This window comes from Heterocephalus glaber, unplaced genomic scaffold, assembly GCF_053883595.1.
Source record: "Heterocephalus glaber isolate CG9 unplaced genomic scaffold, H.glaber_assembly_v1.0 deba00001504, whole genome shotgun sequence".
NCBI classification, from domain to species: domain Eukaryota; kingdom Metazoa; phylum Chordata; class Mammalia; order Rodentia; family Bathyergidae; genus Heterocephalus; species Heterocephalus glaber.
This window is the reverse complement of record NW_028258324.1, coordinates 39,418,836-39,432,889: the sequence shown is the minus strand read 5'-3', so window position 1 is coordinate 39,432,889 and position 14,054 is coordinate 39,418,836. Positions and strand designations below refer to the sequence as shown.

The 14,054-nt window shown below is 33.6% G+C and overlaps 2 long non-coding RNA genes across 10 annotated transcripts in view; one reads left to right on the top strand and one right to left on the bottom strand.

Annotated features, from left to right (window-relative positions):
* Positions 1 to 14,054, bottom strand: part of LOC101710237 (uncharacterized) — a 96,339-nt gene that overhangs the window by 58,752 nt on the left and 23,533 nt on the right. The window lies entirely within an intron of this gene.
* LOC147825318 (uncharacterized) overlaps positions 7,247 to 14,054 on the top strand; it is a 238,584-nt gene continuing 231,776 nt past the window's right edge. For all 7 annotated transcript variants that reach the window (XR_015440929.1, XR_015440930.1, XR_015440932.1 and 4 more), the window contains exon 1: positions 7,247 to 7,385. This is a non-coding gene — a long non-coding RNA (uncharacterized LOC147825318). The remainder of the gene's footprint in view (positions 7,386 to 14,054) is intronic.

Here is a 14,054-nt window from a genome sequence, read left to right as displayed (position 1 = left end):
AACATAATAATCTCTGTAGATTTCTTTGTTTTATTTTGTGAGCAACATCTATCTAGGTAGTGGAAATCATGTATTCTGCATACATACTACTGAATTTCGTGCCTTGTTATTGCAGTGCTATCAGCATAAAATGGATGCTATAGACCTCATGCTCTCACACAATAGTAAAGATTGTTTAAGACTTTAGTAATAGTTCTTTCAGACTAAGGGCAAATCCTAGTCTCTCTAATAAACTTGTACTGCCTGTACCAATCATGCCACCTGGAACTGATCCATTCTATTTCAAGAATTTAAATGGCAGCAGTGCTCAAAACATTGTACCCAGGAGAAAAAGCCAATGCCAGCACACACTATGCTGCCAGTGCACTGTCAGCGATTGTAGGAATTCCGTGCAGAAAACAAAATGGTTTCCTGCATTTAGCCTGACAGCTTTCAAAAGCAATCTCAGGGGAGCAGCAAGAGATTTATAATACCCGTCATGCTGACAATGTCATCATGCTACCAGCTGAGACATAAGGTTATCATTGATATGGTACTATAATTTCTTTAATTAATAAGGGATAAGCTGAACATTTTATTTATTGGCTTTTTTTAGTTTGAAAAATTTTAAAAAGAAAACTAAAACTGACTGTATTTTTAAAGTACAAGTAATGCAAGCCTGGAAATGATACCACACAATACAGTCAACTATCTAGAATGTAAAAATACTCTCATACAACCTCATATCTCTCATATAACCTCAACCATGTCAAAAAAAATAATATAAAGATGGAAATCTAAAGAAAATGTAAAATAAAACAAAATTCTGAGAAAGCTTGATTTGGGGGTCAGTGAATCTGACAGGTTCTTAGATAACAAAAGCTTATTGATGTCCAAATACAAGGGTAAAATATACTGAAAAGGTTCATTAAATAATCATGTTTCTTCTTGAAAAAGATCACACAGAACATGAATATATTCCATTCTATTTTTAATTCCATTTCCAAACCATTTAAACCCTAAAAAGCATTTGAATTATAACACAATTCTTAGAGAGATCAATAAAACTATGCAATAAATAAATAAATATTTTCTTGAGATTATTTTAGTCATTTCTGATGCGTTGTGTCACAAGTAAATTTGTAGAGTTTCTAAACATGTGGTACAGGCCTATAAGAGAAGACCGAGGCAGAGGGATCTCCGTGAGTTCCAGGCAAGCCTGGGCTACATAGTGAGTTCAAGGACAGCCTAAATTGGCCTTGAACTTGTCTCAACCCCCCCCCCCCCAAATTAAAAGCCCAACAGTGTTGGTCAGTTTTCCCATTTCTGGATAAAATACTTGACGTCTGCAATTTAAACTGTTTCAGAGGATTCATTCCGTGGTCAACTGGCTCTAAGGCAGGAACATTATAGCAGAAGGGTAAGGTGAAGCACAGCTGTTCAGTTCAAAACAGTTGACAAGAGGAGGGAAACAGCACCAGAGAGGCAGAGGCCGCAGTCACACCACCATGAACCACCTGGACACACCCGGAAATGTGCTACTAACCCCCTGGGTGCCTGTTCAGCCAACAAAGTTGACAGTTAAGCCTAACCATCACAATAATTTTACATTTAATTTCGCACTTTGCATTCGGAATTGTCTGATGACAGATAAAACTCATGAGGATTATTGCTAATGTTAACATGGTACATGTCTATTTTTATCCTTTGTTTAAAGACTGACCTTGTAGCTTTATTTTTTAATATCACTAACTCTTCTTATTAAGCTCTTATTGTAAGTCCACTTTCCACTGCACAGTTTTAAAAAATCTTATTCAATATTACCAACAGATGGGAGTCAGAATAGGAAAGCACATTTTCCAAAACATAATATGTATTGGATGTGTCCAAGAGTATTAACTTTTTACATTTTACTTCAGCTATAACAGTGTTTTTAAACCAACTTCCACATCCATGGCAAAAAACAAAAAAACAACATGTGTTATTTTTTGATAATTAAGAAATTATTTCCATTAAAAGTACTGCCGCATTTCAGTAGAGTAGGCTCTTATGTCTCATTAGTAGTTTAACTTACAGAACATAAATACTCATGGCAATTTTTGTTTAACTTCTTAAAAATTAATTAAATGGATTGTTCTTTTGGATTCTGCTGCTAAATATCATAGACTGTGTGCTCAAGAATTGAGTTTGGTACAATCAACTGTCCCAGTCATTTCCACTAGAGCGCTTGATATTACTTTGTTCCATTTAATATGGCTTTCCATGTGAATTGCCTGTTTTCTCTTACAAAGTCTAATGTCTACAGCAGAAACTGTGGCATTAGTAGTAGTGATATAAAAGATGAAAGCAGCAGTAACATTCTCAACAAATACAAGATATGTCCCTTACCTCTCTCCTACATCACCTATGCATTTTTATGGTATTTCTGATCCTTTCCCTCCTTTAAAGGGGGCCTGTGGGGCTGGAGACTTGAAGTATATTATCTTATAGCTAGATGCATACTCTATCAGTCTTTTAAAAGAAAAAAAGACATTTGTGATTTATGTGCAGAAAGGTGAGTGCTGCTCTGTGGGCTTCCAAAAGACACTCGACCTCTATAGATTACAAATAATTGTGAATGGGAAAGGAGTCTCTCTGTTTGATATGAGGTCTTTGAAATTCATAAGAAAGTCTCAAAATAGTTCATATTTTATGACCACCAATCATTCTAATTTTTTCTCTTTCCCTGACTTTTTCTCAGGTTTACTATTTGCACCTATAGACATAACACTTGGTTTGGTGGAGGAGGAATGTATATAATTAATAGTTACTAAATATCTTGACCATATAATTTATACTTCTTTTCAGTATCCATCTTTACCTATTAGAAAAAGTAGGAAAAGAATCTCTATTTCCACCGTTCTCTCACTCTTTTACTTATCCTTATCTACATAAATATACATGTGCATTTTAAAATATATTTCTGTTGTGATTTATAAAACATAGGGGGAAGGCATATGATTCAACTTAATCCATTTCTATCCAGAAAGACTAACAACACAATGCACTGAATGTCTGACTATGCCCACAGTCATAAAGTAAACAGAAAATGAAAGCTATTTTCAACATGCCCATGTTTATATGCTATCATTGATTGGTTTTGAATTTTCTTAGGCCTGACCCTAACAACTGCAAGGGAAAAAGTGTCTGCCCTTCTGAAGCTTCTAACACAAAAGGATGAAAACGTATAACCATTCACTTGAACAACAAAGGGAAAAAAGTACTTATCTTGCCTCTGGAAATGATTCCATCAAGGCAAGTGGCAGTTTCTCCTAACAATGTCATCTGTGTTTCCTTTCCTCCTCTTTTCTTGAAAACTATTAAGATTAAAATCCAGGGCCATCGGGGATTTAGCTCAGTGGTTCTGTCACCTGCCTCCCAAGCACAAGGACCAGAGTTCAATCCCGGAACCAAAATTAAAAAAAAAAAAAAGATTAAAATCCAAAGGTGTGAATTGAATTGAAACAAAAATACCTGAAAAAGAAGGACTTATGCATTGTAAAGAAGTATGACATGACTGAGTTTTGTCCTAGAGTTGGAGTTCTTTGATCAGGAAGCATTAGTTTGGTGTTACAACTACAAGATTCAGGTCAAGAAATTATTCACCACACATCCATTGTTCCCATCTTCTCTGGACAGCTCTCTGTGCCTGGTACTGGGCTAGATACTGAGGAAAGGCAAGTAAGTGTGATCTCTTCATTTACAGGGATTATAGCACAGGGCAGAATACCACAGGAGCAGAAAAAGATAGTGAGTTCTCAAGCCTGAGTCAGGAGAAGGGGACATGAGAAAGGGTCTTGCAGGATAAGCTGCATCACAGAAAAAAACGGGATTTATCCAGATAGAAAGGGCCAGTGCAATATTAATGGGGTCAGAGAACATTTCATACACTAAGGCACAAAGGTCAGAAGCAGTGGGATAAATAGGAATTGAGGGTTTGTGCAGCACATCCCAACATTAATATGCAAAATCACACATTTTGGGTTATTCTTTTCTTACAAAGTCTAGTATTGCATTATAGTTAAGAGGCCATGAAATGGTTCTTAGGTGACCTTATATTTAGGAAATTTGATACTCAGAATAAAGCATATGATTTCATTGTCTTTACTCCTTCCAGTAGCCCTAATTTATAATCACATTCAGTACTCAGAAGAGGTTTTTGTCACAATAATTTTTTTCTTTTAAACCAATGGAAGTAACTGGTAACATTTCTGTCTGATACTTTCAGACATCTAGGTTGAGTAGACTCTAAAGAATATTTAAAACCAATTCTGATGATAGTGACAATCCTATGTACTTTTTCAGGCAATAACAATTATTTTAGGCCCAAAGACCTACTTAAATTATGGCACTCTGAAGAAGAATTTCAAATCCAGGTCCAAAAACAATTGAAATATGTGTAACTTTCAATTTTTCATTTTGACATTATAAAACATATTTTTGAATTTTTAATAAAGTGTTAGAGTTGATAAAAATGATTGACAGATGCATGTGTTTTCCTTCAACCATCTGTCAAATGGCTGCCCATGAGATTCAACTCTACTGTCTATAATTTTTTGGAAAAAATTCATGTCTTCAGAAAAATAGTTTTCACAACTGGAATTCTGTTTTAATACTTTTATTTAAACTTAAATATAATCACTAACTTATCCCTGCTTACTGCATACTTTATTTTCCTCCAAATGTCTATTTATAAGTAATTTTTCAACTTAATTTTTATTTTTCTGACAGCCTCATCACTTTTTTTATCTCTTATTTGGGGAGTCATGGAAACACACATTCACACAAACACACACATATGTACTGAACTTTGCATTTTCTACTCAGACAGAATTACTTCAGCTGATGTTTACTGGTAGACTTAAATCTCTAGTGTCACAAAGATAATAAGAAATTAAATTCTTATTTTCCAAAATATAGATAAATTTTTATAGTAAATGAAAACTAAATACAATAACCTTTTTTGCTGTATTTTCAAACATTTTCTTCAAGTTTGATGTTCAGCATATTTCTTACCATCTATTATTTAAAATCTTATTTTAATCAGTACACTGACATGCTCCCTGATGCACAATGAATGAATATGCCACATTATATTCTGATCTGTTACTGAATAAAATTCAAATAAAAATCAAACCTTCTTTAGATATTTATACCGTGAGGCAATTAAAATGATTTGGAATAATTAGTCCGTATATTATGTTCATTTTACATCAAGTGCTGAACAAAATTATCCTAGCCCTTTGCAAGATAAGTAACAGCATTTGTCTCATGGCAATAAATACATCAAAATAGAATCTCCTAAAGAAAAAAAATGAAGAATCTGTGATAATAATAGTTACTTCTGTAGTTCACTATTGCGTGGCTTTCCAATAATTTAAGTGATCATTTTTTTCTAGGCAAAATGTTAGTGTGAAAGTTGAAATTAATTCAAATTTTGATACATCTAGAAATTTATGTCATATATCAGACTTCAAATATGCTGACTCTTTGCTCTTGCTAGATTGTTTTGCAAGATGTTACAGAAAACATACCTCACCATCTACAAAGTTATCCACGAAAGTTGCTTTCAGTAAGTCATGTGAAATATTTAAATAGGCGCAAGACTGTACAATATCAGTGAGCATCTGCAGTTTCTCACTGTAATACCTAAATGATGAAGGTAAGTTGCTAGTATTTCGAATGATGGGCCAAAGGAGATGTCAAGTTACTTTCGTGTCACTGCAACACAATACCCAACATTCACCTTTTAAAAGGAAAGGTTTATTTTTGCTCACAGTTTGTAGAAGTTTCAGTCCATAATGGGCATCATGGGAGAAGGGCCTGGCAGAGGAGAAAGAGCTCATGGAGTGGTAGTGAGAAACTGAGAGAGAACAAAGAAAGGAGAAGAGAAAGAAATAAACCCAGGCCACATCCTCAGTGACTCACCTGCTCCAAGCAGGTTTCACCTCCCCAAATCACATTTAGCTAGAAGCATCAGTGGATTAATCCACAATGTCACTTCCCAAAGTGCACCTATAAGTGCATGAGGCTTTGGGGGTAAATCCAGATACAAACCATGACAGTAAGGTTATGTGTGGTTTCAATTTAATACTATTGGCAGTACCTGCATCTCACCAGAATATTTATTCCCTCTCACCTTAATTTGCACATATTTCCAAAAACAGAGGTATAAAAAAATCCTGCAATAGTCTCTAGACAGAATCTAAAAAATGGCAAATTAAGAAAAAAGTCTTTCTAGGAAAGTGTGCCTGTGAGAACTTAGGCAAAATAATTATTTTCAGAAAAATAACTTTAAGAATACATTCATAGAGGAAAATAATGCTAATATCTTTGATAATAAAAAGTCAGAAGCCAGAACAAACATATTCAGATGAAATGAAGATGTGAGTACAAACTTCTATTCATAAATGAATTAGCTACACAATTAAATGCATATAGTAGAAATATGAGAATGACTTTTGTGAGATGTCTATATAACTAATAGACATAAATCAGTTGGAAATTTGAATATTCATAAACAGTAACCCAATCACAGCTAATAAGAATAATTTCATGGGAAACTAATCTCCTTGTAGTTATTTCAAAAAGAATACATTTTGCAAGTTGTATTAATTTCATTTTCATTTAAATTAACAGTATTTTCCTTGCAGAGGTCATCACTGACCTTTCTATGTTTAAAAAAGTAGAAAAACAAAGAAATAAAAAAAAAAACTCTGTCACACTTTTAAGGGAAGAAATCCCAGTGTGCTCACTAATTTTTTGATGACTGGGAGATAAAAAATTGCTTTGCCATAGTTGGAAAAAATTAAAATATCCTAAATCATTTTCCCTACCTATTAAAAAATTTATAAAGCATGAAACAAGCTATGCCATCATAAAAAAGCAAAATAACAAGAATCAAGCATTGGTGGTTTACAATATAAGTTTTTATGTATGTGTGTATCTTGGTATTAAAACTGCCTGATTGTGTGACGGTTTAATTTTTATGGAAAGCAGCTGAAACAATAGGAAAAAGGACACAATAACATACTTTGTAAAAGTAATTTTTTCATGCTTGTGTTATAAATTATACCCAGTTGGCCCCCAACAGTCACATACACTCATTGGTGGGACTTTTGAAAGGTGACTGCTTTGTGGGGGCTTGTACCTGACCTGCTATCAGGGGGTCACAGGGCAAGGCCTGGAAAGACTAATTTCCCTCCTGGGCTCCTCCCTTGATCTTTCTCTGCTTTCTGCATGCCAGGCCGTGAGTAGTTTCTCCTCTTCCACACCCCGTTGACATGCCATTCTGCCTTGGAGCCAGCAAACTATGGACTGAAACCTCTACAAACAGTAGGCCAAACAAACCTCTCCTCCTTTAAACTGTGAGTATTAGGTGTTGTATCTCAGTGATGAGAAAGTGACTGAGACAATCAGTAATGTAAAAACGAGTTATATCAAGATTGATATTACTATTTACTTAATAAATATATGACCAACCAATAAAAAATAAACCAAGAAGACAATTTTTTCTAAGAAAAAAATTTAAAATCATTACTCTTGGATATAACTATTACTTAGTTTTATATTTCTATGTAGGATTAATTCTCAAATCTTTCATTTTGAAAAGTCAATTACTTTTCTAAAACTTGTTTTCAGAGTCAAATAATTAATATTTGAGGCTTATAAAAATGTACAGAATGTTTGACCATTAATACTGGAAAAAGATATGTATTTAATTATTGATCAAAACAATGTGAGATTTTCCTAAGTTTTTTTTTTAACCTATATTTGAAATCCACCATGATTTCTAATATCACTGCCAGCATTTATGGCAAAACCATTCTAATCTTAACTTTCCATGCAGTTCCTTCAAATAAAACAGTTGTATCATCCCTTTTGTGAGAATAATTATCTCAGATATGTTTCCTCTCATTTTCTGACTAATTCTTTCAAATGATGCCCTAAAGTGTCTCTCTGAGATATAGAGTGACAGGGTGACAGGTGTTGTCAGCAAGAAGTCTGATGACTGAGAGATGTGTTTGTCTTCTAATAGATTCAATAAAGCATAAAGGAGAGGCAAAGCAGCAGCAGCATGTGCAACTTGAGAAGCCTTTGGCAAGCCCCTTTGCAAAATGTGAAATCTCTGAATATTCTAATTGAGGCACAGATACTTACAGTCTGCACTGCTGTGTTCTTACAGCATTCAGCCAAGATGCCTGGTGGCATATTATTATCTAGAAACAGTGATACATATCATAATGAGGCCCAGTTCCATCCGATGGTTTGTGCTTCCAAAAGAAGCAGTGGTCTAGTGTAGTTAGAAAATGACATAAAAATTTATCTTAAAGGACTGTTATCTCTTATTTCCTCTGCAACTTTTGAAACTGTGCTGTGAGCATCTTCCCAGCAGCACACATCTCAAGCCCGCTGTGAGTCGTTACATCCTCAGCAAGACTTCCTCCCCTCTTCCTCCCACCTTCATTTAGTTCCCCTAAGAAGACACTGTGTGCTGTGTATTCATTTTTTGCAGCCCTTGGATCCTGAATGTAGCTCAATGGAAACTGACCCATTCTGTAATAAGCAACCTCTTCAATTAGCCACACTGTCACCTGTGATAATACAAATTCTTCTTTGTGATTCTAATCATAAGCTGTCATTCAAATAATGGCAGGTGCTTGGCAAAACACTCTGGAATTTTTTCATCCATCTGTCCAGTCTTAGAAATGACATTCTCTTACTTTCCTTTGTACACATGTTATCTTTAAATGGGCCATATTGCATAACAAAATAATGTCCTGGCTTCTAGTAGAAAGTTACATAGTGGAGAAGGGACAATTTAATATATATTTTGTAAGCTATATGACACTGAGGGCTATTACCATTCAGCTTTAGGCCAACAGCACTTCGGTGTAGTTATTAAAGATATCAAACACTAATTGCTAACGAAAACACAGATCTTTCCTTTACCAACAGGAAATTTATTAGTAGAAGAAAAAATCTATTTGGCATACAGTATTGCATTGCAAATAATTAAAGGGGTAAATAAGCCTTTTACTGTCAAAATTTAACTAATAATTGTGCTGAAAAACTTCAGGAATGCCAGTATGTGCTTTGAAATTAACTATTTGTAGTAAATGTGTCAGAGCAGTTATAACCAAACTAACAGCAAGAACTTCAGAAATTTGTGTTCTTACTGATCCCGACCTGAATGGTTTTATATGGAAAATGCCTCCAGATACTTTGAAAGCAGTAATCCATGGCAAATGAAAAAAATAAATAAATAAATAAACCCAGCTTCTCAAAGACAAGTATTTTAACTACACTGACCATCTAAGTGATCCTCCTACACTGGAATGGTTCTGAGAATGAAAGAGACCACCAGTAATCATGATGGTGGAACCACAAAAATAAAGCCGAACTCTCAAGTAAACTGAGACGTATACCCTCTGTACTTCTAATCCTATTGTTCCACAGCCCTTTCTTGAAAAAATAAGATTCCCTATTCCATAAAGAATAAATTACTTCAAATACTCTTATATTATATTCCTAATCAACATTCCATTGTTTTTTATCACCTCATTCTATTATGAACCTGTTTTCTAAATATCCTGGCCTACATGTGTTAGCTGACCATGCTCTTCTGAAAGCCTCATTTTGATAAGAGCTTGAGTTTTCCACTTGTTATGACATCCTGCAAATTAATCTATTAAAGCTAACTTCCTCCCATAACTCAAGGTCAAGTTAATTTATACCTTGTGCTGGCAAGTAACAGGTAGCCTTTAGGCTTTTTCTTTATGTCATGCAATGGAACAAAGCTTTCCATTAGCAAGGAAGCTCTGAGGAATAATTTCTCAGTCTGTCTCTCTTTGGATTTTTGTTTCTAAAGAGATGTTTACTCCAAACTCCTTTTATTACTGAGAATCCATCTAGTTCTATATTATCTGGCTCAAATTTGGAAAGGAAAACTTCTGGTGAACTATAATAAGCATCTTTGTGATGAATCAATAATGTAAATAACATCACTCATGAAAGTGTAACACATGACTCTGGAAAGCCTCAAAGAACAAATTTAGTGAAAGAAGAAACTGCTACCATCACTGGGCCCTCTTAATTTGAAAATAAACATTATATAGCAAGCATTAAGACCAATATGGCACTGTTTGAATCTCTCAACCTCCTTATGGTATCTTCTCAGATGGTTTTAAAAAAATGAGCTCTCCACATATTTTCATGAAATATTGTGTAGCTGTTTGTCACTGAGCTATATCCGTTGAATTATGAGTTATGTTTGACTTGGTCTCCACCACTGGATCATGAATTTCTGAACTGCTATGGTTTTGTCTTATTTGTGTTGCTATAACACATGATATAGGAAGTTGGCCCTTAGTAGATGTTCTATAATTTTGTTGTTGTTGTTGTTTTACATAGAATTGACAAATTACTAAGCTGTAATAGTTCAACATAATGTTGGAAATGGAAATTTAAATGAGAAGCAAACAGTCCTTTCCTTCCAAGGTACTTAAAAATAAATCATCATTTATCTCATCTCGAATACCTTCCTTGATTTGTTATTCTCATGCAAGGCAGGGCAACTGAAGAAATAGATAAGTACTGGGTAAAAATGTTAATAGGATACTAATGAACCACGAAAAGTGGAAGTTAGAGTAGCATTAATCATGTTTTCTGTTGTTTGTTTTTACATCGCTGGATATTGTACATAGTAGGGAAGAGCTCTACCACTGAGATACATCCCCAGTCCTTTTTTATTTTATTTTGAGACAGTCTCACAAATTTCCCTAGCCTAGCCTTGAACTTGTGATCCTCCTGCTTCAGATTCCTGAACAGTCTGAATTACAGGCATGTGATACCTCAATAATCTGTGTTAAATTAGTATAAACTTTTGCCCAATTTGAAGAAAATTTATTTTAATTTCATAAATGATTTAACCTAATAACAATTGGAGAAAGATTTTACTATAAAGAGGAAAGATACTACTATAGCTTGAATAAGCTTGTCAGGAAAATGTGAGTCATGAGGAAAAACAAACAAAAATTCAACTTTTTATTAATATTCATAAAATTTTGAATGCCAATTAATAATATTCATTTTTTAATTGTATTAACCTATATGTAACAGTTTTATTTTTTATTAGTGCATATTTATGGTACATGATAATTACAATTACTTTGGGGCATTGGTACATGTACACAGCACATCTTGATTCTTATAGAATGTTATGGTTAAGAAAATGTAAGCATATATTTTCTTAAAAGAGAATTTTGTAAAAAATGGACCCTCGCCATCATAAAACTGAAAATTCAAAAGTACCAAAGAATGAAAATCCATTACAAGAATGTACAAGGGAAAAAATTCAGGTCAGGTTTAATCTGACTCAGAGTTATCACAAGGATTAACACAAAATTCAATTGGCAAGCCATGTTTTGCCATTAGAGTTATATAACAATTCTGTAGGCTCCTGGCATTGCTATTTTTGGTGTTTCCCTTTGGAAAAATAAAAAAGCCAAATCTTTTCCCATTTAAGTTAGACTAGTGTTTGAACTCTTTAAGTATTTACTTCGTTCAGCAATATTTGCAGCTTCAGAGATTACTGTTCACATTTTAATGTAACTAAACCCCTTTATTTTCAGATGATGGTTCCTAATATGTGGTTCCTGTTGGTTATCAATTTTGTGTTCTTCCAACTGAAAATCTTATTGGTTTTTCAGGACAACGTTTGTACATACCCTATTGGCAAATCTTGGAACCAAAGAAATAGGGGTTGAGTGGCACTATGCGAAAGTGATTAAAAAGGAGAGAAAGGAGAAAAAAGTGGAACACTGAACAAAGAAAAACTCCACTGTAGAAAGTTTTACTCCAATACAACACTTAATATTCAAAATACTTTTTATTTTCACTATATTTAACTATAAACTGCATAAATACTATATAAATAATATCAATGTATAAATGCTATCATAGTTATTCATGTATGATATACAAATGTTAAGTAATATTCATCAGTGATTTAAATTATGTAAATTGAAGTATTGTAAAATGATTTTCTCTAAGGTTTAAAAATGAGCTAATATTTCTAGCTGGGAAAATTTTGTTGTATTAAATCTGACTCATGTTAAATATGTGATGAATTTTTTCATTGAACTTCTATCTTGCTCTAAGCTGAAACAAGAAATGAACATATAAGTAGCAGGGAGTGAAAGGAGTAGTTATAGTAGCATGAGAAATGCAGAAAAAAACTTTTACCCCCAATGCATTGAAGATATTTTTTAGCAGTTTATCTGCACACAAATAAAATGTGACCCCCTATAAAACAACCAAGGTCAGTGAGTATTGGTCATGCAAGTTAAAGTTCCCTCAGGCCTATTCAACCTTTTATTAGATATTTTCCCCTTTTCTTAGGAGTAATAAGAAGTTTACAGAGGGTTGTAGAGTTCTTTTCAATCATTCATTCAGCCCTCTAGCCTTTGCTACATGCAATTCTTTAAACCATTATTAAAAGACATTTTAAAAATACATTAGATTTGGAAAATAAGGCATCTCATGGTAAAAGACCAAATTGATTGTTAAAAATTTGATATTTTAAGTACTTATATCAGAATTGTTTTTCTTTCTGGTGTTTATATATTAAATGACCTTATTCTTTCTGTAACTTTAGAATCTCTTATTGGAGTAAGGCTGAGCACCACAAATAATTGTCATATTTACACATTTGAAGATCTTTGTACTTTATATTTATCAATATATAATGATTTGAAATTTATATTTTTTCCAGTTAGCAGGTACCAACTTTGACAGGACATTATTACACCTCGAGATATGAAGTTTTTGTTGCTGTACTTGGGAAGACATTATAACAGTCTAAGAATACTTTTCAAGAACATGACATTTTTTTCTTTTTTGTTCTATATTTTAATAGAGTACTTAGAACAACCTAGCAATATGGTAGATCTCCAATAAATATTTGCAATAAATGAAAGAGTAAATAAATAAATGAGTGACAGCCTAAATATCAAAACTGTAGTACACATAGATTGAAGACTGACCTATTGTTTAGTCAAAAGATTTAACTCCAAAACATGAGGGAATGTAAACCCCAAATAAGCTTGAAGCACAAAATTTCACATTTGGCCTATAATCTTCCTTTGATATAAGATATTTTATTAATTTTTAAAAATGTAATGATAAAATATGGGTAGAAGATTATGAGAGACACTATGAACATCAGAATTTCCACAGTGACTCCAACCGGTTTCTTTATCCTGTAGCTATTCCACACTGTACCCCTAGCAGGTGACCTTAGATTCTAATTCTCCTTCTCCTTTACTCTTAATAAAAATCCAAATAGCCCAAACAAGAATTACTCTGCAAAAAATAATACCCCCCTCTTCACTGCTTCTGGCTCCCTTCTGCTGAAGGCTTGTGAAAGAGTTGTCCTTGCTTTCCCAAGATAAACCCTCAGTTCCTATGGGGTTTCCTATGCCTCTTATTTTAAAATAAGTTTTTGTGCTTATGGTGCTCTATTTGATTTCCCTCCATAAAAGAAGCAATTCACTTTAGAGCTAGAATTAGCCTTCTATATCTGTGCACATGAACACTCAATGAATAGATAGTGTGTGCAGTGGAGTCTTTAACTGCTATGAGGAAGGTCCTGACAACACAATCTCTCTACTGTTTTTCATTTAATTTACGGATGTAAATCCCTGACTACTAGCATAAAATATATGTATAAATTTCAAAATTAAAGGGAAAACTAAAATTAGCCCTTTTTACCTTTGGGATTATTTTAGTGCATAAAAACACCTTATTACATAACTCCTCTCAGTTATTTTTTTCATATGAAATAATTACTTTTTCTTTCTGGGCACAGTTATTTTTTAAAAATCACACTTTAAATGTGTCTGTGCTTGGCTTTCATAAGACCTCTGCAGGAGGAAGAGTGTTTTAAGTACAAAATAAATGGACACTTTGGTGTCCTCTTTCTAGCAGCTTCTCTATAGTACATAGAGTCAACCTAGTGTTCCATGATAATCATT